Genomic DNA, 22,791 nt, shown 5'->3' on the forward strand with positions numbered 1-22,791 from the left:
TGGTTTCTGTGGGTAAGGAACTGGGAAAGGCCACAGCTGGGCAGTTCTAACTCATGGTCTCCCATGCACTGCAATCAGACAGCAGCTGGAGATGGGACAGTGGAGGACAGGGGCCACCAGGGGACGGCTGCACACTTCTCTCTTCAGTTAGTCTCTGTGCTTCTCCATGTGGTCTCTCTGAACTCCTTTGGGCTTCCCCACAGCATGGCGGTTTCAGGGCAGTCAGATGGCTTCCATAGCAGCTGGCTTCCGCCACAGTGAATTTCCCAAGAGAACAAAGCAGAACAACATCGCACTTTTATGACCTAGCCTTAGTCATAAAAATAGTGTCACTTCTGCCACACTCTGTTGGTCAAGGCAATCTTAAAGTTCCACCCAAGGTTCAAAGAGAGGTGACATAGAGCCTGCCTCTTGATTTGATGGCAGTGTCAAAGTCACATTGAAAGAGGAGCATATGAGGTGAGAGACATTATTGTGACCATTTTTAGAAAATACATTTTCCTATAAAACCCACTTGGATCTAAATGAGACTGCCTCGAACCCTCCCTTCACCCTTGGAAGTAAACTCCTCCACATTTCTGCAAATTCCCCATGGACTGACTTACACTGCCATGGTCACTTCTGATTCCAAATTCCTGCTTCTGCTGTTTTTGATGAATTTTTGGGATATCTCATCATCCTGTAGGTGCTGACCTGTCACAAGCCATGTGACCTCCACAGAAACTCAATCCCTTCCTCAATTTCCACTAAACGCTCACCTAAGGCAAATGAGGGCCTGGTGGGCTTTGCCAAGGATCTAAGGAGACAGAGGAGCAACTTGAATGACGTGACATTGAATAGGAGACATCCCTGTCCATGGCTGGGGTTCATGCTGGGCCTCTTCACTCTGCGCACCTCACCCTATCTCTCCTCCTCACTGCTTCCTCCCAACTCTACCGCAATCCAAATTTTTGGCAGCTAAGCTAAGCAGTTCTCCAGGACTCCTGCCCCGAATTCAGTCCGAGGCACCCTCCAGGATGCCCGGCATAAACAAAGGGCCTTCTAGGTTTGGAGCTGCCAGCTTAGAAGGTTGCTGTGGATTCGCTGGTACAGCATTGGATGTTTTCCTCTGTCACCCAAGCCAGGGTCGTCAGGCAGGACAGGGTGGCTAGCAGAGAAGTGCTCTCTACGCATCACCTCATGTAATCTTTGGAATAACTCTTTTCCATTCAGTCTTTCTCCCTCACTGCACTGGGTGTTCTTAGAAGCAGGGCTAGCCCAGTCGTTTGGGTCCTTGGGGCCTACACAGGGTAAGCAGTCAGGAAAGATTTAGGAAATGACACAATTCAAATGACGGATACCAGGGATCAAGGGAAGCATTGGCCAGATGTCAGGCCCCTGGAGCCAACCTGACCACCCCATAGCAAAGGACAGACCTGCTCTGAGGCAGCTCCATAGCTGTGTTCAATGGCGATGTTTGCGGAGCACCCAGCAGGCAGATAGACGAAGAAACACTACAGAAAACAGTGAAAAACATAACAAGCAATGCACAGAATGACGAGCATTGGATGATCAGTGAATGTAAGCTCTCTGTGCACTCGCTAGCCATCCGGGCAACCAGTGCATGAAGAGCTACTCACACTCACTAATAATCCAAGAAGTGCAAATCCATGTGTTAGCTCTTTATACCCAACCTAGTGGTAAAAATTAGAATACTGGATAATACCAAGTGCTGGCAGGCATGTGGGGAAGAGGGAAGTCGCATGTACTGCTGGTGGTGGAGGGGGGGAAATGGTTCAGTCATTCTAGAAAGCAACCTAACAATATTTAGTAAAATTAAGTAGGTGTGTGGCCCACACACAGCAATTGCACCCCTGGATGTCCCATGGCAGTTCTCACACGGGTCCGTAGGGGACATGTACAAGGATGCCCTACCAAGGACTCATTTGTGAGAGGAGGAAATGGGAGACAATGGAGATGTCCATCGCCAGGAGGATGGGTGAGTAAAGGGTGGGGGACATGCCAGCAGGAAACTATACAGCCACCGGAAGCAACACAGAGATCTTCAAACACGCGCAGAGTTGAGTGGGGGGAGGAGGTTACAGAATGAGACCTACAGCACCCAGAACAATACACATTTTACGAAGACCCATGCATATCTAAGGTCATAAATGGAATTCACTGGAGTGGGTGCTCACGGAAAGGAGAGACTGGGCGAGGGATGGCAGGAGGTGAGAAGGAGGAAAAACCCACCATGTATTATGGATTTACTGTCAGCCAGGCACAGTACTCAGCACTTCATATCAGCTCATTTCATCTTTGGAATAATTTTACGAGGTAGGTGCTATTAATATCTCCACTTTTTCAGATGAGAAACCTCAGGCTTATGTTATCCAAGGTCACACAGCTATAGGAGTGAGCAGAAGGGCCAGGTGCTGACCCCAGGCCTTGGCCACCTGGCTGCTCTCCCCCTTGCCTGAGTTCGCCCCAATCCCAGCTCTGCTGAGGGCTAAATTTGGTCCCATGAGCCCGCCTTGCTACCCCATCTGGTGCTGTGGCCTTGGGCACCCACTGGGCCTGCTGGCACTCACGCTCCGGCCCCCGCCGCGGGTTCCACCTTTCCTCTGTGTCTTCATGCCCTGTACTCCAAGTCCCCCACCCCCAGCTTGGCCCCTCCCAATCAGAGCAACAACCACTGGCCAGCAAGCCCCAAAGCACCGATTTCCTTGAAAAGTAGCTCAGGTCAGTATTCCCTGGGAGCCAATGGCTCCCACCTGCCTGGGCACTAATTCCAACTCTATCTGGGCATTCGAAGCCCTCCGCAGTTGGACCCGGCTGATCTGCACAGCCTCACCTGCCTCATTCCCCTCCACGCTTCTAACAGTGGCACCACAACAGACCAAGCTCCTGGCTTTGACACACCATGGACTTTCACCCCTGCCTTGAATGCCTCCTCTCAGCAGGATGGGACCCCCACATCCTATAAGGACCACCTTCTCCTGAGAAGCCGTCTTGGGGCCTTCCGGATGACACAAGGGACTAGAGTGAGGTCTGACCAACAAGGGCTGTAGAGACAGGCCCCATGGGTTAAGTCCTGGCCCTGCTGCTCACCAACTGTACCTTCTCTTTTTTTCTTTTGTAATGACAAAAAACTTTATTTTTCAGGGTTTTTTCAGACATAAGGAATATTATATACTTCAGCTATTTTCTTGCCTTTTTTTCTTTTTAAAAATTGAGGTATAATTTACATGCACAGATCTTAACTTCAGGGAATTCAATGGGTTTTGACAAATACCTTTGTCATGTTGACAGTCATTTCCCCTGAGTCACAGTTTCCCCATCTACAAAATGAAATAGTGTCAACCTTATAGGGTTGTTGTAAGAGAGGAAAATAATGTGTGACAAGTCACTAGCACAGTGCCTGGCACACAGCAAGTCATCCATAAATTCACAAACAGTTTATGCACAGTCTTCAACAACAAAAACTTAACTGAGCATCTACTCTGTCCAGCTGTGTATGACCCGCAGGAGCTCCAGGGGTGAATTAGAGATGGAGGTTGCCAGTCTCCTATGGGGTTTGTGTGTGTGTGTTTGTGTGTGTTTGTGTGTGTGTTGTTTCTGTCTTTTTTTTTTTTTTTTTTTTTGAAAAAAAGTCTCACTGTGTTGCCCGGGCTAGAGTGCCATGGCGTCAGCCTAGCTCACAGCAACCTCAAACTCCTGGGCTCAAGCGATCCTCCTGCCTCAGCCTCCCGAGTAGGTGGGACTACAGGCATGTGCCATGACACCAGGCTAATTTTTCTATTTTTAGTAGAGACAGGGTCTCGTTCTTGCTCAGGCTGGTCTCGAACTCCTGAGCTCAAGCAATCCTCCCACCTCGGCCTCCCAGAGAGCTAGGATTACAGGCCTGAGCCACTGTGCCCAGCCAGATTATTAATCTATGTTGGGATAGGTGCTGTGATCAAAGGAAGCACAAAGATAATGGGAGTTCAAAGGAGGAACCAAACTTTGGGCATCAAGGAGGCTTTCCTAGAGGGAGTGAGGCAGGGCCACAGAACTGATGGGTGGAGGGAACATGGGCTATTTAGGGAACTGCAAATAATTGGCTGGAGTAAAGGGAGTGAGGAGGGGTATGGCTGAGGGGAGTTGGAGCCCCCACCAGAGCCTGGAATGCCACACAGGTGGTGGCCTTGCTCCCCAGGGCCGTGGAAGGCAAGCCCAGGAAGAGGTTTAAAGCAAAGATTAAGCAGGGCTGCCAGGTATGCGTTTTAGAAAGTTCTCTCTGTGCTTTCTTCATTCTGCCTTGACCCAGTTTATTCTTCACCTACCCCAGTCTTCGAGCTCCTTGAAGGCAAGGATCAGATCTGATTCTTCTCTAGTGCCCTTTCAGATCTTTTCTGGAATGAAGCAGGAAATAAGAAGGTAGACTGGGTAGATAAAAATAGTCATTTCTGCACTCCCAGGGCGTGGCATTCCCAACATGTGGTCCAGCGCAGAGCTCCCATGGCCTGAACACAGAAGTCCCAGCTCTTGAGGCCAGCACACGACCACCTGCATCTGCCCCTCTCTCCAGCGCCGTCTCCCCTTACACCTCAGCTACCCTGTCTCACCACTTCCTTAAGAGGCTCTCCGGACTTGTGCCTGCCCATGATATTCCTTCTCCCTGGACTGCCTTCCCCCTTTACCTCTGTGTATGGACCAGGTCCTTCTCCTACAGGGAGCTTCCCTGATGTCCCCCCAGGCAGGGTAAGGGTCCTCTTAAAACCCCATTCTGCCAACAATCATTCTGTGACCATGCTGGTGGTCCCCCCAAGGGTTGGTAAGCTGTCTGCAGGGAAGGGGGAAGGACTGGAGTTGTCCACCTCAGTGTCCCAAAGGCCTGCCAGGACCTGACTGACCACCTGTGGGAGTCCAGGGAGCATGGCAGGCACTGGAAGTCACATTTGTGACTTTGTGTCTCTAGGACACAAAGTATGTGTCAAAGAAGGACCCAAAATGAGGCTGGAGCAGTGGCAGGCCCAGGCCCCGGGTCCCAAAGGGCTGGTCACAAGAGCGAGGGACGGTAGGACAGCGTTTGCAGCAGGAGAGGTTCCAGGACAGTGTGGAGGCTCAGAGGGCCCAGTTTAGAGCCCCTGGGAGACCAGTAGGCCTGTGGATTTCGGCCACCAAGGGGATGGGGAAAAGGCAAGGGCTGGAGATATTTAAGGAGAGAAACGCCCAGACTTGGTGCCTGATTGTCCGTGGGCGGGTAGGGGAGAGGGAGGAGTCAAGATGACTCCCAGAGCAGTGCCCCTCCTCTCTAGGGAGAGAAGGGAAGGCTTGCTGTCAGCTCGGACACCAGTTACCTTGGACACAAATAACCCCCAGGGACGCTGCCCCGCCAGCTCAGAGCCGCAGCCTCTAACAGCAGCCTCAGCAGCAGCCAGCACCCCCCACCCCATCTCCCCCAGGGGTTGACTTGAGGTTCTGCTGGCTCCTTGCCCACCGCTGCCTCCTGCAGTCAGCTCTGTGCCTGCCAGGAGGGGAGGGGCAGGACCGCAGGGGCCCTGCAGGGAGGGAGAAAGGGAAGGCCCCAACCAGGGAGTGAGGGAGAGCCAGAGGAGAGGGCGTGGCAGACAAAAGAGGAGGAGGGGACTGTGTCACCCACCACTGCAGATGCAAGATGCCTTTTTGATCCTCTTACCATGCCCCATTTTAGAGATAGGGAAACTGAGGCTCAGAGATGACAGCTGTTCAGAGACCTAGAACCCAGGTTTCAGCAAACTCATTCCCTCTGGTGGACCCCACACCCTGGTCTGTCAGGGATGAGTGTAGAACACCATTGGGGGCCCAGAGCAGGAGGCTGGCCTGCTAGTTGAGCCTAAGGTTCAAGTCCCCCAAAGTCCCTATGGTATAGACAGCCGGAATACAAGATGGGCTGTCTGAGCAAGTCAAGACCTCTCTGATTTGTAAAAGGAGACTGATAACGCCTTTCTCACAAGGAGCCATCGATGTTAGGGATGAAAGAGGATTCTGTGACCCCAAAAAAGACACAGGACGCCAGATGAAAACCAGGACTGAGTTCAAACCTCATGTCCCCAAGCAAGTCACTCCCCTCTCTGGAACTATTTCCCCAACTGCACAATGAGGGGACTGGAGCCAAAGATCTTAAAGGTCAAATCCATCACTGAGAACCTGTAAGATGCATTCAACCGTCTGCCAAAGTTTTAAATTTTAGAGCACAAATACAAATCCCACCACCCTATCTCCCCAATCCCCCGAACTGGCACTTGGAGGCCCTCCTCTGGGCTGTCACCAGTCTGCCGGGGCATCACTGCGGCCCTGCCCAGGTACTCCCAGGCTCGGCTGGCTTCTGAAACACTGCGGGCAGAGACCCTTGTCCCAGGACTAGACCCAAACCTCAAGACCCCTCGCCGCCCCGGCTGCAAACCTCCGGCGCCGACCCCTAGGGGGCAGTGTTGCCCCGAACTTGGGCCGCCGCCGCCACTGCCCCCCGCCCCAACGAGCGCCGGGAGAATACTCGAGTTCTGGGAATGCTAGACGCCCCCGGCGCACACACCGGCCCCCGCTGCCGGCCCCAGCCCGGGGGCTCCCGCGCTGCGCGCCGCCTGCTCGGTGCGGACTTGCTGCCGGCTCCCCACCTCTCCCAGCAGAATGCACTTCTTGGGGACAGGGTTTTTGTTTGGGTTTTTTTTTTGCCGGGGTGGGGGGCCGGCAATCGGCTGAGACTGCTCGCGCGGACTAGGATGTCTGTGCTCAGAGAGCCGTAGGAGAAATTCGAGGGGCCAGGGGGCTTGTTATTCCGAGAACCTGTCAGCTGCTTCGCCTGTCACCCCTTTATCCCTTTGCCACTCATCCATCCCGCACCGCCTTCCCCAGATCCATCTCCGGGGATCCCCCAACCCCGCCAGGAAGCGCCGCGGGGCAGAGGGTAGTGACTGCAGGGTCTGAAGTCCCCCACCCCACCGCCGGCCTCGCCTTCCCCAGCTCAAACCCAGGCCCAGGGGCCAGGATATAGCCACAGTCCGAGGGGTTGCGTTTGGGGGGCGACTCCTGCTGCGAATCCCCCCACCCCAGCTGTGAGCCGTAAAGTCAGGGGCTGGAGTGAAGACGGTAAAGGGGAAACGGAGAGAAAAAAACCCATTCTAGTCCAACGGTTTAACGGACGGGGGGCGCGAGTAGGAAGAATTTAAAAGCCCCGAACCCACAAAGCAGACTTTTTAAAAAATCATAATTGAAAACATCTCGAAGTAAGGGCCGCCAGAAGCGGGCCAGCTCCCCGCCCCCCGCCCCAACCCCCTCTCCAGCTCCCCGGAGTCCGATGAAGTCATGATAAGTAGGCTGCAAAAAGAAAAAAATAGTGGGGGGGGTGGCCTGGGGGGGCTGGGGGCACAGGGGTCCCAGGCTGGGGCCCCGCGCGGACACAGTTTGGATACTATGGTTACGCGATCCGACCCAAACAGCGAAGGCGGACAACAATAGCGGCCGCCAGAGGAGGAAATTCCTTCCGGGGTGGACGGCGCGGGGGGAGGGGCGCCTAGCTGGAACGCCGAGGCGGCGGCTCGGCCAATCAGCGCGCGGCCGCCGGCGGTTTCGAGGTTCCCCGCGCCGCGCGCCCCACCCCCCGCGCGCTCCGCTCGGGCGCTGGAATTGCTGAGACGTTTCCCTGCACGCGCCCGGGTAACCCTGCGGGGGCTGCTGCCCATGCCGACGCCCGCCCCCTGACGCTCCCCCGCGCCCCCGCCTGCAGCCCACCGCCCGGGGAAGGCCGAGCGTCGCGCTGCACGAGTTGCTCGCGCTCCAGGGAGGTGGGGGGAAAAAATCCCTACAAACCCACCCCCTTTTTATGGGTTTGGTTCCTGCACAAGCCTGTTTTCTATTTTAAAGCATGTCTCAAGAAAAAATGAGAGAGGCAGAGGGAGAGAGAGAGAGGAGAGAGAAGCCTGGGAAGACCTGACCCCTGCCTCCCTGGTCTCAGAGGCTGTTATATAAGAAGTTGGGTTATGGATATTGGCGGTCTTGCCTGGGCATCCGGGATGCAGAGGGCCAAGGGCAAAGCTGCCACTTAGAAGCCCACCACCACGACCACCACCAACTTAATGTGACCTGCCTTGTAAGGGGCCAGAGAAACCAGGGGCTCCCCTTAGCCGGCATCTGGGTTATTTACGCAGTTCCCAGTGGAGTGACTGTGCCCCCTTCTCCAACACCTGCCAGGGATTCTATGCCCTAATCTCTCAAGCCTCTTTTCCCGCAGCCAAACCCTCGACGGTGCCTCCTCGCTCTCCTGCCAACTACCCCAAGCCGGCATGCTGGGCTCTGCGCACCGAATCGGTCCCGTTCCTTTTTAAAGCTCCTGAACCGAGTTTCTGCTTTCTGAGCCTCTGGGCACAGAGCACCACTTCGATGAGAAGTACACGCCTTTTTATTCATTGCATATTAAGAGACACTTATCTGGAAGGATCTAATGTTCAAAAAGTATTTCGCCTCTTCCATTCTTTCTCTCCCCCTCTCTTCATATATAATGGGGATAGCCCTAATTCTCCAGTTCCTCGTGTGTCTCTTTATAAATAAATAATGAGATTTTATTAATTATGCACGTACAGTATCTGCAAGCAGATTGCTATGTCTCTTGATGCTTAATAAAAAAAGGGGGGGAACTCTCCACACTGAAGCTGGGGGGTTCCCCCTGCCAGCAAACAAAAACTTGAAGGGGCCACATGTCCTCCAAGGGGAGAGAGGAAGGTAGAAGTTGAGGAGAGCATGGGGCAGGAGGGATTAAAGGGGGTTCCTTTGCAGGTTTTTAAGGCAGCTGAAGTCGGATTTCAAGTCGCCTGCTTCACGTTTGTGATTGAGCTGCTGGTCTGAAAACATACCAAGGTTCGCTTGGGTATTTGTGCACTAGGAGGGATGGGCAGCTGTTAATAGTAAACAGGAAACCAGTGAGGAGAGAGCTGGCGGCAGCCCAGTCCCTCTCTCAGTTAAGCGCCCCTTCTCAGAGCCCCTGAACCCCCAAGCTCTCAAAACACACTTGCTGTCTGGGCATTTGTGCATCAGCTATTTATTTCCTGAGTGCCCGACACAATTCCTGGCACATAGTGAGGGCTCAATAAATATTTGCACATGGAATGAATGGAACCTGGAAAACATAAAGCGGTGGAGAGAACAGGCTAGGTCTTGGGGCACCAGGGCTAGGAAGTACAGAAGTTGGAGCTTTATCCGTCTGACAGTGGGGGCGGGGGTCCCTGAAGTTTTCTGGCCAAGGAAGTGACAAAGCAAAGCTGAGCATTAAAAAGCTAAGGGAGACCAGAGGACAGAAAGAGGTGCAGTAATACAGGTGACATGAGGTAGAGTGAGTATGGCTAGAGAGACAAGAACACAGCTGAGAGATGGGGGTGGGGTAGGGATGGGGGTCACCTTAGTCCCCTTAGAGCATGGAGATGAGGAAGTGGGAGGGGTCAGAGGTGAGCTTTGATTCAAAACATTCTGGTTCCAGTTCTGAATAGCAAGCCTGCATGGAAATAGAGATTTGAGGGGTGCAGAGGTGAGATGCAGGGACTCCTATAGAACAAGGACCTGAGGCTAAAATTTTAAAAGCAGGAGAAAATAGAGACCTCAGAAGAGGCGCATAAAATTGCCCACGGAGCCATTTGTCCAATGAGGACCCAGGGGTCCTGCAGGAGGGTGGCGGCCTAGCTGGTGCACATTTTTTGCACTATTCCCTCCTCACAGGGGACAAACAGTTTTCTCACCCAGCCTGGGGCAGACCAAGCTTCCTGACCTGACAAAAGGGTTAATTAAACTGGGTGTGTGTTGTGTAAGTTCAAAAATAGCTTTTTTTTTTTAAAGGGAGAAGTTCTGGATGCCATTTCTCCTGCCTGTGAGAGGTCTATACATCACCGAGGAGTTAAAACATAAAAATAAAATTGTGCTGGCTGTGGTTACCACAAAGCTATCAAGCTGGGTCTTGTTGCCGGAGCCCTGGCATCTGCTGTGTAATTTGGGGAGCACTTAGTCTTCCAACTGTGGGTGGGGGCAGCTGTCTGACTTCTCTCTTTGTATCTTCCTCCTAATTAAAAAGAACCAGGATCCCTTTCCATGTGTGTTAAAGAATATCTCTTGTGCCAAGGAAGGGCAAGGAGCTGCAAACACTAGAGGCATTTGGGATTTGGGGAGATGGTGCTGGGCTCTAACATGAGCCCACCTCTGGGAGAAGTCATGCCTTGCTCTATGACCTTGAACAAGGCCCTCGGTTTGCCCTTCAATCAAATAGGAGTTGGGGAAGGCCAGTTGAAGATCAAGGATCTTTCTTGTTCTGTGGTTCTAAGATATGTGTCCAACAGAACCTCGGGGCTATTCGCCCTTGTGGTCTGTTGGGAGGGAGCCTCTGCCTCTACACAGGCATCATGCCTGCATCCTGCTGCAGTTCTGGTGTGGGCCAGGGTCCAAAAAAGCAAACCACTTCTAGACCATAAAGGTCCCCAAATTATAGACATGTCCAAGCGCCAATAGACAGCATCCCACAGAAACATGCAGCAAAACCCTAGGGTCAGAAACTGTCCAGGCTGAGAGGTCACAAGGCCCAGCTCACCCGAGATGCACATAGGCCCCTACAACATCCCAAGGTAGTGTTTGTCTAGCCCCTGCTTGAATGCCACAAGTGACAGGGAGCTCACTACCACCTATGAACTCTAGCACAGAATATCCTAACCATTACTACTCACGTCCACCAAGACATCCTGCTAATATCTCAAAGTCAGCATGTACCAAGATTGAACTCTTGATGTCCTCAAGAGACTAACTCCTCCTCCCCTTCCTCCTATGTGTCCTGGCCCAGAAAACTGGCACCACAAGCTAGAAACTTGGGAGTTATTCTTGACTTCCCACTCCACCTCCAGTCAGCCAGTCTCCAGGACCTGAGGTTCTCCCCTCCTACTGTCCCCCCAGGCACTGCCTCATGATCATTCCCCAAGTATGCTGTTGCATCAGCTTTGTAGCTGGCCTCCACCGCTGCCTACCAGAAGCTCTTTCTGAAGCCTTAACCTGAATACGACATTCCTCTGCTTATAAATAAATGATAACTTGAGTCGCCCACATAACCGAAGTCCAAATTCCTTAGCACATTATTCAAGGCCTTTCTTGACCAGGCACAGACACAGCCCCGCTGCTCACTCCTCTCGGCTGATTTACCTTACACTCCAGCCACACCACGTGGCTTGCTGTTCCCTGAACATTCTTCGTTCTTCCACGTCCCTGTGTCTTTGTGCATGCTGTGCCCTCTCCCTAGGACACCCTCCTGGCCGCTAAACAAAGACTGGGCTTCTTTAGGCCCCTGCCCTCAGAGAGCCCACGTTCTAGAGCTGCACCCTATCCAGTATGGTAACCACTCACCATATGTGGCTAACAAGCCCATCATTCGTGGCCAGTCCAAATTGAGGTGTGCTGGAAACGTAAGCTACACACCAGGTTTCAGAGAGTCAGTCCCCCCAGAAATGTAAATTAGCTTGCTAAGAATTTCCTTGTATTGATTACATGTTTATGACACTTTGGATATATTGGGTTTAATTAATATATTACTAAAAGTAATTTTACCTGTTTGTTTTTTCTTTTTAAAATGTGCCTTCTAGAGAATTTAAAAGGACAGATGTGGTTCACATCTGTGACTTGCACTATGTGTCTGTGGGACAGCGGTGTGAGGAGCACAGGCACGCAGACGAGTCGGTGTAAGGACGACGCGGGGGAGCGGTGCCGGCGTGGCAAGGAACAGAGTGCTGGTGGCACAGGGAGGGCAGCCACCCCCTTCCGACGCTGGGCAGTTCGGGCTTCCCGGCACAGCTGCTCGCCTCCCCTCGGGCAGTACCTGGGTCTAGGTGGCATATAATGACAAGCGCTGGCTGAAGTAAGCGCATCAAGGAAAGTCAGGTCGGCTGTCACCCAGGTCGCTTCCTCTGGAAAGCTGTCCCTGACCATCCTATCCCTGCCCAGCCTGGGTTCGGCCCTCCCGGGAACCTCCCAGCCCCTTCTGTCACAGCAGGGTCAGTCTGCCTTGTCATCACCTTTAATGGGTGTCCCTGTCTGCCCACCCTCCCCCAAACTCTCTGGTCCCCCAGGGCAGCAGCGCCTTGCTCCTCACAGCTGTGTCCCAGGGCTTGGTGCAGGGGAGACACTCAGTAAATGTTTGTTAAAAGTTGAGTGAATTCCGTGTTCAACAAACATTTATTGACCCTGAGCGACCTTTCCAACTACATCCTTCCACAGCCCCACCTGTTCTCAAGCATGCCAGGAACAGTGGCGGTGCCGGGGTTTCCCAGGGCTGAGACAGGGCTAGTCCAGGGTTTTCCTGGGGCTGTCCCAGCTGACCAGACCACCTCTTTCTCTCCCCTTCACTTGCGCTCCTTCTACGCCTCTCTAACCTTCTAGAGGGCAGAGTCTCACTGGGACCCCAGCAGCAGGGAAGGTGCCTTACCCCACACTCCCTGCAGGGGAAGTGCCCCCTCATGCTGCGAGGGCTGAGCCTGGGAAGGGAGGAGGGAGGGAAAGAGAAACCCACCAGGGCCTCTGGGGCACAGCCCTGGAGGAGCCCCGGTGTTTGGTTTCAATTAGGAGGACAAATTCCAGGAAGCCAGGCCAGTGCTGGGGGATGGGGTGCGCAGAGCAGGGTTCAGAACGAGGAGGCTCCTGGAATCCGGCCTGGGGAAGAGGCTCCCATAGGGCTGAGGGGCCGCTGGGGCAGCAGAAGCGTGGCCTGCAGGGCTGGGCTGGAGTCCCAGTGCACAGTTACCGATGTACAGTGTCCTAGCAGGGTGGTGGAGAACGCGGGTCAGGTGCCTGGCACACAGTAGGCTCTCATGGGCTCCGCAAGTGGTGGCCAGCACTGCTTCTGCTGGTGCTCACCCTGTCCAAAAATCCCAGCTCTGCAGGTGGGGCGGGCTACCTGGCGATTGACAACGCAACCCTCTGCCTGACAAACAGAGGGCTGGGCACTGGGACACCAAGATGACTGGCGCCAGGAGCTTGCGCACAGTCTGGGAGCTCTAGGCACAAACAGCTGCTACACAGTGTGGCCAACATGAGAGTGGCAGCAAGAGCTGAGCACTGGGAAGCTTAGAGGAGAAGGGGAGATCGAAGAGGGAAGGACCCTTGTCCTGGTCACTCTTGTCTCCTCAGCACCCAGCATCATGCCTGTTACATGGTAAGCACTCAATAGATACCTGTTAAATAGATATTAATGGGTGGTTACCTCTTCTGGGAACTTTCAGAGAAAGCTTCTTAGAAGAGGGGTGTGTCTAAGCAGGGTTTTAAGAGAGGAAGAAAAGCTTGGAGACGGAGGAAGGAAGAAAGAGCATTCCAAGCAAAGGGAACAGCTGATGCGGAGACGAGGCAGCATGGAGCACGTGGTGAAGTATTCATTGATTCATTCATTACACGAATATCGATGGCGCGCCTGTGATGTCCCAGGCACCATGTTCAGCAGATTGCTGTGCTGGTGGTGTGGGGGGTGGGACAGGGTTGGGCTTGTGTGCCTTCCAAGGAAGGCAGGACCCTGTCCTGCAAGCTGTGAGGAGGTCTGAGGGGTTCCTGTCTCCTGGGGAGTAGTCATGGTAATAGAGAACCAGAACTCGGGGCGGAGAGGTCCTCAAAGACAACTCATCCTACCATACAGATGAGGAACGTGCGGCTCTGACATCTGGGTGGGAAAGCAGAGCAGGGCCTCTGTCACTCACTGTCCTTTGCCAGGCCCCTCAGCTGTCCACCCAGCCCAGCTCCTCTCCAGCAGGCCCACCCGCGGTCAGAAATCCCAGGTTCCTGGGTTGGCTACTCCCTTGCAGAATGACCCTGGTTATGTCTCCTCCTTTCTCTGGACCAAAGGGCTCGGACTGGGGCGCTTCCAAAGTGTGGGACAGGTATATTCAGGGGATAGGGGATGAGGTCAGGAGTCCACAGACCTGGCCATACAAAAATGGAACCTCAATCTCATCTTAACGAAAGCTATTCTGGCTGGGCCCAGTGGTGGGTGCCTTTAGTCCTAGCTACTTGGGAGGCTGAGGTGGGAGGATCGCTTTTGCCCAAGAGTTGGAGGCCAGCCTGGGCAACATGACAAAACCCCATCTCTAAAAAATAAAATAAATAGAAACTTTTGGCCGGGCGCGGTGGCTCATGCCTGTAATCCTAGCTCTCTGGGAGGCGGGTGGATTGTTTGAGCTCAGGAGTTCGAAACCAGCCTGAGTAAGAGCGAGACCCCGTCTCTACTAAAAATAGAAAGAAATTAATTGGACAACTAAAAAAAAATAGAGAGAGATTAGCCAGGCATGGTGGCGCATGCCTGTAGTCCCAGCTATTTGGGAGGCTGAGGCAGGAGGATCGTTTGAGCCCAGGAGTTTGAGGTTGCTGTGAGCTAGGCTGACGCCACGGCACGGCACTCACTCTAGCCCGGGCAAAAGAGTGAGACTCTGTCTCAAAAATAAATAAATAAATAAATAAATAAAATAAATAGAAACTTCAAAATAAGAGAGAGATAGTCATTCCTTTTCGGGTCTTTCTTCTGATTGAGTCTGGAAGAAAGAGAAAGGCTCAGTTTGGGGCTGGTAGGTCTTTAACCCCTTTCTAACACGTGTGAATCTCCCTTTATAGAAAAGAGGGAAGCTGGGTAGTGGCTCACACCTGTAATCCTAGCACTCTGGGAGGCCGAGGCAGGAGAATTGCTTGAGGCCAGGAGTTTAAGAGCAGCCAAACAAGTGAAACCCTATTTCTATAAAAAATAGAAAAATTAGCCAGGCATGGTGGCATGTGTCTGTAGTCCTAGCTACTTGGGAAGCTGAGGCAGAAGGATCACTTGAGCCCAGGAGTTTGAGGTTTCTGTGAGCTATGATCACACCACTGCACTCTATCCCAGGAGACAGAGCAAGACCCTGTCTCAAAAAAAAAAAAGAGAGAGAGAGACCTCCTAGTAAGCAAGAGTATCTAAGCTAGAATTATTTTATCTTTACCTACTGTTTTCATAAAGCCATACTGGTATTCCATTTTGAGTACTGATAAGAGTTTTCTCATTAAAGTTGTATAAAAGTGAGTTAATTTAAAGAAAAACACTAAGTAGATGAGGTAAGCAGATATGGCAGAAATCATGGAGCAGGTACAGGAGGTACAAATGACCAGACTTTGGGGAAGTCCTGGGCGGGGCACCTATAACTCTTCAGTTCTAACATCAGCCGTTTTTCTAGGAAACTGCCTTAGAAGCTAGATGCTGTTGTTTATCTTTTTTTAAAAAGAGAAGAAGTTAAGGTGTCTTCCTGGGCATTTAATGATGGGATCAACTCTACTTACCGAGGAATTTTCCTTAGCAACTTCAATGCCAGCTGCAAAAACCTTGGCCACACCCTCTGTGAAATGGAGATAGGAAGGAACCCGAGTTAAGTGGCTGGTCTTGGGCCATTATCAGCCTCATGCTTCTGTTTCTGGGAGGCTCAAAGGAGGGAACGCCAGGACTTCCACACTCCCAGAGTAGACAGTAGCTGTCAGCAGCCCTCTAAGCAGAACGTCTGCCCTTGCAGCCATTTGGGGAGTAGGGCTGGTGAAGTCAAAGACCCGTGAGAACCTTTCCCCCTCGGATAAAGGTGAAGCTCCTTGGGTAGTACTCAAGGTTCTCCACCGTCTCCCCCAAACTGTCTCTCATATGCCCAGTCTGCCTGGCCGACTCTGAATCACCCTTCAAGCTTCCTTGACATCACTTCTGGGAAGCCCGTTCTCAATTCTCTAGCACCCCTCCCCATCCAGGTCAGGGCTTCCCATGGGACCCTTGCTTCCTTAGCATCCCAGCCCCGGCACCCTAAGTCATCATTGCCTTTCTGTGCCTATGGTCCCTACAGATGGGGACACGGTGTCATTTCATCCCTACATCCCAGCACCCAGCACAGATCTGGCGCCAGGAAGTGCTCTAGAAAGCTTTGCTGAATTGATTGAAGAGGGTACATGTTAGTGTGCATTGCGGTAACATCAGTTCTGATCCCTCTGAGACTTTCATGGGACTTCCCCTTCCTCCATTGGGTCTCCCCTAGGTTAAGGTGCCTGTGAAGAGTTTGGAGAGGCAAGGGCAAGACTGAGATCGAACGCCAGGTAGATGCGGGTTTCAATTCTATTTAGCTATTCAACCAAAGCAGTTACTGAGCCAGAGTGTTCCTATGGTGTGAAATGGTGATCCTAATCCCCACCACAGAGGTGGATAGGCTGTGATGAATAAATGAGATAATGTGAGAAGAGCAACATCCACAGGCCAGGTACACACTTGCTTATTAAATTATCCACGTGTTTGAACTATAGAAAGTGCAGAAAGTACAGATTTCTTCAGGAAATCGGAACTCATTCTGCCCAAGGGATTGAGGCAGGGAAAGCTCTCTACTTGAGGGCACTTTCAAGTTGGTCTTTGAAGAATAAATAGGAGTTCCCCACTGAATGGGCTGTGAGGCTTAGGAAGTAAAGCCTGGTCAGAGGCATCGAAATGAAATGAGGCGGCTGAGAGTCGCACAGAGAGAGCACTCCCAGCCTGTACGCGGAACTGCAGCAAGAATTCTGGCCAAGAAGATGGAAGGAGCATGGTGGCACACACCTGCAGTCCCAGCTACTCAAGGCTGAACAGGAGGATCGCTTGAGCCTAGGAGCTTATGGCCAGCCTGGGCAACATAGTGAGACCCCTTCTTTAAAAAATAAAAATAAAAAAGAAGAAGAAGAAGAAGAAGGAAAGACTTACCCCAGACCTCTGGGAAGGATTCTAGTCTGGGATTAAGGGTTTAAGATGACCCAAGCAGGGTCAAGGGCCCCTTCATCATAAGTCATATCAAAGGTCAACTGGTCCTTCCCTTTGTGGCTGAGTCACCGGATTACTTCTGCCCCCAAACCTGCCTACTTTGTGCTAGAAGTGAGCCCCACATCGCATGAGTAGGGAAGAAGGGGGAGGCTCCTCCCTGACTCCTGGGTTTGTGTCCAACAGGCTGGGCCCGGAGCAGCCCCCTCCTCCCAGCCCCAGGAGCCTGACCCCCACCTTCTGCGCAGGGCTCCATTTCTCCCTGCAGCCTTGACCCAGGGCAGTGATACCAAATTGAAAAATAAGCCCCCTTTCCTGGGCCTGGGAGGGACAGGAGGAGGAAGGGCCCATTTTCTAGGTCAGATTCCTTGGCCCTGCCCCTCCTCCCCTGCCCATGTTTTTCAAAACTAGACCTTGGGGAGAGAGGCAGAGGGAGAGCATGTGGATGCTTCTGTGTGTATGGCTGAGTGTGTATATCCTGTGTGGAGAGGGGCGGAGAGAGGGAAAGAAGGAGCCTGGGAGTGTACGTGTGTTGTGTGTGTGGAGAGCGAGGGTGACAGAGAGGGAGGGAGAGGGAGAGAACAGAGCTTGGGAGTGTATGTGTGTGGCTGTGTGCAAGAGAGAGGCTGTGGGGTGTGTGTGTGTGTGTGTGTGTGTGTGTGTGTGTGGTGTGTGACGCTCCAGCAGCGAGCTGCACCTTAAAGGCACAGACCCTGCCTCTGCCTGCTCCCCTCCGCCTCCTCCCCTAGCCGGGACCACCTCCCCACCACATCAGCAGAACCATAGCAGGGCCCGTCCCCAGCGACTCGAGCCTGAGGGAAGAGAAGCAAGCCCAGCGCCTCCACAGCTGAGGCTTGAGAGCTCAGAAATGGGTCCTGCAGGAGGAAGCAGAAAGGGGCTTTATTCCCGAGGAAAGCCAGGCCTCCCCCGAGAGCTGGGGGCTGGGAGGGGAGGAGGCCCAGCTCTGGGGCAAGACTGCCTGGGTGGGACCCGAGCTCTCCACCTACTAGGGGTGGGGTCGGCGGAGGGAGTCTACAACCTCCACACCTCTTCCCCAGGCTGGTGGCAAGGGCACAGAGCTGTGTACCCGTCACTGATGGAGGCCGTGGGGGTGTGCACAGGGGCAGGACAGCCGCCAGGGTCTCTGTTGCAGACAGGAAGCCGCTGTCTCAGGTCTGCACTCTCAGCCTCTCAAGCTCCAGCCTCTCCTCGGGGCAGGAGCTTGAGAACAGAGAACTAGGGTATTTGTTTTCTTCCCACAGCAACCTGTCTCCTCCCGTCACTGTCACACCCGGTTGGGGCTCCAAGGCAGAAGGTGGTGGGTGAAGCAGAGGGAGGCTTCTCCCTCTGAAGACAGGGAGGTTTCTCATCCTGCCTCTGCCTCCCATTCGCTGTGTGACTCTGAACAGGTCCCTCACCCTCTCTGGGCTGCTGTTGCCCCCTCTGTACAATGGAGATACTGGGTGCACAGACTCTGCCAGCTCTTCTAGCTGACGTTCCCCTGCTCTGGATCCAATGGTGGGCATCGTTTGGTGAGAAAATGCTTGCACCTAGGAAAAGGATAAGAAATTGTCTAGCTCTGAATCCTCCCTGCTCTATGCCAGAGCCACAAAAACTATTGTGCACTGGAAATGTCCATGGAAATCTCCTGGTCCAAGCGCTCCATTCCCAGTCGGGGAACCTGAGGCTGGGGGCAAGGGGCAGGTGGTGAGTTGCCCAAGATCTCAGGGAGTCAGAGCCTCCAGCTCCGCAGTTGGGCAGGGGCGCTGAGGAAGCAGCCGGAGTGGCGAGGCCGGGAAGAGGAGGAGGAGGAGGAGCAGCCCGGGGCGCGCCCCACAGGCCCGACCCCGCGGGCCCCTTCCGGCCCCTCCCCCAGCCTGCGCACCGTCCCGCCACCTGCTCCCCCGCCCGCCGGGGCGGGGCGGCCGCCCCCGTCCCCATGGCAACGCGCAGCCCCGGCCTGCCTCCCCGGCCTCCCCGCCGCCGCGCAGCCCATCTGGCCCCAAGCCCACCCCAGCTGGGCCGCCTGCGGCCGGTCCCGCCGGGGGCCCTCACAGACCTGCAGCGCCAGGCGCAGGGCGCCTCCCCTTGCCGTGGAGATGGCTGGCTGCTGGGCGCACGAGGTGGATCCGAAGCCACCCTCTTTGGGATCTCACATTCTAGCCATGGGGCAGAGAGAGACCCCCCAAGTGCCCACCCAGCGTGGCAGGAGGCGGCGTCTCAGAATTAAAGGCCAGCTTTCTGGAGACAGCCGACCTGGGTTCCTGTCCTCAAGTAGTGTGCCCCTAAGCATTTTACTTAACCTGTTACTCATCTGAAAAGTGGAACCTATCATAGAACCTGCCTCACAATGGCTGTGAAAAGCCAGTGGGTCAATAAAGAAAAATGGGCTGGTCCGATGGTAATGAGTTATCAGAACTTACTAACCTCAGTGTTGCTAAAGTTGGTATACAACCCCCTACTGCTAAATTTGACTGGCTTTAAAAAATTGTTTTTAAATGCATGGAGTTAGCACTCAATGAATATCAGCTATTATTATTGCTGCAGGCCACAGTGATGCAAGAGAGGGAGAAGTGGAAGGGCCCTAACCCAGCCTGGGGGAGCGGCAGGGGAGGCTTCTTAGAGGAGGTGATGCTGGTTGGAATCTTAGGAAGTACCAGTTAGTCAGGAAGCCCACAAGAGCCTTTGCATTAGCAAAGGCATAGAGGTGAACAGTAGTAGCATGGGTGGGTGGAAGGGTAGGGAGACTGGCAAAGCTCCAAGGGTTGCTGGAGAGTGTAGAAGAACTTGGGCTTTAGTTGGAGGGCACAGGGACAAGAGCCATTGATGGGTTTTGAACAGAGGTGTGATGTAGCACTTTGTTTTCCCAGCGATCACTCTGGCTGCCCTATGTGGAATGGCTTAGAGGGGCCAGTGTCCTTCTGAGGAATGATAAGGCCTGAACAAGGGTGGGTACAGTCATTGGAAGGTGGGGACAGAATCGGGAGTTATTGAGGAAGTAAGTATGGCAGGACGATGACCTAGGGATTGGATGTGGCAATGGACGTGGACACTCAGTGCTTGGCTTGGGCACTGGGAGGGTGGCAGGGCTAGAAGAGGGGCAGGTCTGGGGGAGGAGGAAGATGAGTGTGTAGCAAGGGTGAGGGTGAGGGTGCTGTCTAGCTGAGAACACTTTAGAGTGGAGCCAGGAGGCCTGAGATGGAGAATCCAACGTGGGAGACGTCAGGGTCTGGAAGGTGACAAGTCCCACCGGGGTCTGAGAGCTGCCCCACCAGTCATCAGGGTTGGGGGGTGCGGGTGGGGGTGACTGCTCTCTGATTGAATTCTAAGTGTCCTTTCCCTGGGGGCCATGTGGACGCTGTCCATAAGAAATTCAGGAATTCTGACACAAACTCCTTGTGTGCCATTATCTTTCTGAGCCTTTTGGGGTTTTAGAGGGTTGTTTGGGGGGAGTGGGAGGGGCAGAAGGATACAAGGAGATCACATATTATGCTGACCTGTCCCAGCTATGTTGTTTACCTGCTGTGAGGTCTTAGGCACATCTCACCAGGTTTCAGTTTCTTCCTTGGTGCCCACACTGTAGCGTCATTGTAGTAATGAAACGGGATGCTGGACACGAAGCTCCCAGCACGGCCTCTGACACGAGGAAGGTAGTCTTGTTAAACACGTAAGTTCCAGGATCCTTCCCAAGATCCAGGAATATGAATTTCCAGGGGTGGGCCTGGGAATCTGCGGGTAAAACTGGTCACGATTGGATCAAAGCCTCCAACCACCACCCTGGGACTCCTCTGGCACTGGCTCCTCTGCCAGGCGGCTCCCCTGACATTGCAGCCTGGGACAAGAGTTCAAGTGGCAGCCACCCTGCCAGGTTCCTCCCTCTCTTCCCACCTCCTTCATCCTTTACTGCAAGGGTCTTTGTGCACACGTACTTGTGTCCACTAGGAGGACAGACCCAGGTCCTAGAGGTGGGTACAGGGCCCTTTGGGCAAGGAATTCTAGATTCCAGGTACCTGAAGTGTGATCTAGAATGGTGAGCTTAAGACTATACTTTCAGGGATCATTTCTATAGTTCGTTACTAGAATGGTGAGCTTGAGCCCCAGGTGGGCATAGGCCCTTGGCCCCACACACCCCTCACCTTGTAGGGGGGCTCGGGGCTGGAGGAAGGCACAGGAGAATCCTGTGTTACAGAGTTCAGGGCAGGGGCCAGCTGCCCGGCTCTGTGGGCTCCCCTGCCTCTGTTCCTCTCAGCCTTTCCCACCAAGGCCCTCTGGCCATCCCCCTGCTCCCCAGCAGTCATATCAGGGAGGCTGCAGCCATTTGTCCACCAGCCTGCTACCTGACTAGCTGATGTCACCACAGACATTGCCTCCAGCCACAGCCGCCCTCTGCTGGCCCTGGGGAAGGTGGAATTCTGAGGCCCCCCACACCTGATATGTGCCCAGTCCCTCACTTGTCATGGGAGGTAATATTCTCATTTAAAGATGAGGAAATAGAGGCTGAGAGAAGGCAAAGGAGGAGCTAGCATGATAGAACACCTACTGAATGCCAAGCATGGAGGCAGGTGCTTTTAAATACATGACCATGCAACACCCCTGACAACCTGTCTGAACAATCCCCAATTTACAGGTGAGAACGGTGTCGCTCAGGAAGGAAACTTGCCCAAGGACAACCCAGCTGGTGCAAAGCAGAGTCAGAGTTGAAAATCAGGCTGGTTAGACCCTAGCCCAGACCCCAGGGACCCACAGCAGGTCTCCAGTAAGTCTTGCCAAGAGGAGCTGAGGATAGTTGGAAACTGGGCTTGCCATCTCCAGTGAGGGCCATGGAATGCGAGGAATGTCCACCCCCAGGGCAAGGCCCTGGGCAAGGTGACCTTTGGGGAGATAAAGTCAAATTCCAGTGCTCAAAAGTGAGCCTGGAAGAGACTAGCAGAGGTAGAGCTGGGTGGTACTGCCAGGGACCAGAGCAGCTGCATCCCGGCGCCTGCCCCCCAGGCTCCTCCCCAAGGGTTAAAACTGGGTCACGTGATGGGAGGAGACAATGCTACGGGCCTTAGCCCCTGCTGTTCCCTCCACTGGAATCTTCTTTCCCCTGCTCTCTGCCAATGACATGTCAGCTGCTGGCCTCTAGCCCTGTCCCCAACTGCTACCTGAACATTTCCACTTGGAGAGGCCCAGAGAACTGCAGCCATAGCCATCCAGAACTAAACTCAGCACACCCCCGCCACCTCCCAGCATCCTTCCTGGGAATGCCACCTCCGTCCCTGCTTGGCCACTTGGAAGTCCAGGCGCCAGCCTTGCCCTTCTCCCTCTCACCCCGTGCATCCAAACTCAATCTCCTAATGCCTCTGGGATCTTCTGTCCCACCTGCCACTGTACTCCAGGCCCTCTTCTCTTGCCTGGAGCCCAGCTAGCCCTCTTTGTTGCTTTTGGCAGAATCATACCCAATATACAGACAAGGGCACTGTAGCTTAGGAAGGAGAGGTAACTTGCCAAAGGATCACCCAGCTGATAGGAGGCAGAATCAGAATTAAATTTAAAATTAAATTTAAATTAAGTTTCAAATCAGTTAAATTTGAATGTCAGATAAAACACGAATTTTTTAGTGTAAGTATACCCTAAATATTGCATGGGATATACTTATACTAAAATGTATTAATTATTATCTATCTGATATTTAGATTTATTGAGTGTCTTGTATCTCACCTGGCAATGCTAAGCCAGTGTACTTTACCACTTAAAACTGTCCAGTGGTTTCCTGGGAAACAGAGGATGGACAAAACTCCCGTGCTTGGAGCACTCTTCCCCCACTGCCCATCTCCTCCTCCCCTTCAATTCTCAAAAATCACCTCCTCCAGGAAGCCTTACATAACAGCCATAGGCGGGATTAGGGGCTGTACTGTGTTGTCAGAGGCCACCACACTCCCCTATCAGAGCCCTAGGTGTTCTGTACTGCCATCTGTCCCAGTCAGTAAGCGCTAGTGAGACCAGAATCTTGTTCTTTTGTTCCCTGGTACCCTGGCCCT

This window comes from Propithecus coquereli, unplaced genomic scaffold (assembly GCF_000956105.1).
Source record: "Propithecus coquereli isolate 6110/MARCELLA unplaced genomic scaffold, Pcoq_1.0 Scaffold14, whole genome shotgun sequence".
Lineage (NCBI taxonomy): Eukaryota > Metazoa > Chordata > Mammalia > Primates > Indriidae > Propithecus > Propithecus coquereli.